The sequence below is a fragment of the Durio zibethinus genome, unplaced genomic scaffold (genome assembly GCF_047325235.1).
Source record: "Durio zibethinus cultivar Kanyao isolate XHJ-2024 unplaced genomic scaffold, ASM4732523v1 HiC_scaffold_2, whole genome shotgun sequence".
In the NCBI taxonomy this organism is placed as follows: Eukaryota; Viridiplantae; Streptophyta; class Magnoliopsida; order Malvales; family Malvaceae; genus Durio; species Durio zibethinus.
Genome location: NW_028323043.1, coordinates 1,515,651 through 1,518,150, shown reverse-complemented (window position 1 = coordinate 1,518,150; position 2,500 = coordinate 1,515,651).

Below are 2,500 nucleotides of genomic sequence, written 5' to 3'. Positions count from 1 at the left end.
GCGTGTGCCGATGGTGGTCGAGGCAACCGCCAGCACCAGGGCCCAGCGTGTGCCGATGGTGGTCGAGGCAAGCGCCCGCACCAGGGCCCAGCGTGTGCCGATGGTGGTCGAGGCAAGCGCCCTCACCAAGGCCGAGCGTGTGCCGATGGTGGTCGAGGCAACCGCCCGCACCAGGGCCCAGCGTGTGCCGATGGTGGTCGAGGCAAGCGCCCGCACCAAGGCCGAGCGTGTGCCGATGGTGGTCGAGGCAAGCGCCCGCACCAGGGCCCAGCGTGTGCCGATGGTGGTCGAGGCAAGCGCCCTCACCAAGGCCGAGCGTGTGCCGATGGTGGTCGAGGCAACCGGCCGCACCAAGGGCCGGCGTGTGCCGATGGTGTTCGAGGCAACCGCCCGCACCAGGGCCCAGCGTGTGCCGATGGTGGTCGAGCCAGGAGCCCGCACCAAGGGCCGGCTTGTGCCGATGGTGTTCGGGGCAAGCGCCCGCACCAGGGCCCAGCGTGTGCCGATGGTGCTGGGGGCAAACGCCCGCCCCAGGGCCCAGCGTGTGCCGATGGTTATCGGGGCAACCGGCCGCACCAGGGCCCAGGGTCTGCCGATGGTGCTCGAGGCAACCGCCCGCACCAAGGCTCAGCATGTGCCGATTGTGATCGAGGCAACAACCCACACCAGGGCCCAGCTTGTGCCGATGGCGGTCGAGGCAAGTGCCCGTACCGAAGGGCAGCCTATGCCGATGATGGTCGATGCATGTGCCATCACCATGCGTCATCATGTGCCATTGATGGTCGAGGCCTTGGCCGAAGTTCGATTTTGAGCCACGGTGCCCATGCTTGGCTCCAGCATGTGCTGGTGCCGCATTTTTTTCACTCGGGACAGCATCGCCGGAGCATCGCCGGAGCATCGCCGGAGTACCGCCGGAGAACCTGACCGGCGGCATTGGGGTTCCGGCGATTGGGAGGGGGGCCGGGGGGGTGTGCGCACATGATGTGCGATGGGTGCTGGTACTTGGCCTTGTGTTGGCCCCCTATCCCTCATCAAACCTCTGAGAATTCACACCCCCTTAAAGAGCATTTGAGATTTTACAGGTTTGCTACCAGTAGCCGTTAAAGTGTCTGAAATGGGGACACTTTTTTCAAACGGTCACAAAATCTTCTCTACTTCGAGTTTTTAGCTGAATTTTTTTGTGCATGCCAACAAAAATAGAAGGATCATGCCTACAAAATTTGGGGCCAAAAATCCTTATAAAAAAATTTTAAAAAATCCCGAACCGCAAAAAGTTTCGAAAATCGTGAAAAATAGAAAACGAGTCATCTTCCAACGAAACTTCACGTGAAGGCTTAGGGGACCATTGTATGAATTTACAAGCCATAAAAATGGCATTGGCACGGCAGAAATTTGAAGATGTGCCTAAACCCACCAGGGCCCAGCGTGTGCCGATGGTGCTCGAGGCAACCGCCCGCACCAGGGCCCAGCGTGTGCCGATGGTGCCCGAGGCAAGCGCCCGCACCAGGGCCCAGCGTGTGCCGATGGTGGTCGAGGCAACCGCCCGCACCAGGGCCGATAGTGTGCCGATGGTGCTCGAGGCAACCTGTCGCACCAGGGCCCAGCGTGTGCCGATGGTGATCGAGGCAACCTGCCGCACCAGGGCCCAGCGTGTGCCGATGGTGGTCGAGGCAAGCGCCCGCACCAGCGCCCAGCGTGTGCCGATGGTGCTCGAGGCAACCGACCGCACCAGGGCCCAGCGTGTGCCGATGGTGCTCGAGGCAACCTGCCGCACCAGGGCCCAGCGTGTGCCGATGGTGGTCGAGGCAAGCGCCCGCACCAGGGCCCAGCGTGTGCCGATGGTGGTCGAGGCAACCGCCCGCACCAGGGCCCAGCGTGTGCCGATGGTGCTCGAGGCAACCTGCCGCACCAGGGCCGAGCGTGTGCCGATGGTGGTCGAGGCAAGCGCCCGCACCAGGGCCCAGCGTGTGCCGATGGTGGTCGAGGCAACCTGCCGCACCAGGGCCCAGCGTGTGCCGATGGTGCTCGAGGCAACCGACCGCACCAGGGCCGAGCGTGTGCCGATGGTGCTCGAGGCAAGCGCCCGCACCAGGGCCCAGCGTGTGCCGATGGTGCTCGAGGCAACCGACCGCACCAGGGCCGAGCGTGTGCCGATGGTGGTCGAGGCAAGCGCCCTCACCAGGGCCCAGCGTGTGCCGATGGTGGTCGAGGCAACCTGCCGCACCAGGGCCCAGCGTGTGCCGATGGTGCTCGAGGCAACCGACCGCACCAGGGCCGAGCGTGTGCCGATGGTGCTCGAGGCAAGCGCCCGCACCAGGGCCCAGCGTGTGCCGATGGTGGTCGAGGCAACCTGCCGCACCAGGGCCCAGCGTGTGCCGATGGTGCTCGAGGCAACCTGCCGCACCAGGGCCCAGCGTGTGCCGATGGTGGTCGAGGCAAGCGCCCGCACCAGGGCCCAGCGTGTGCCGATGGTGGTCGAGGCAACCGCCCGCACCAGGGC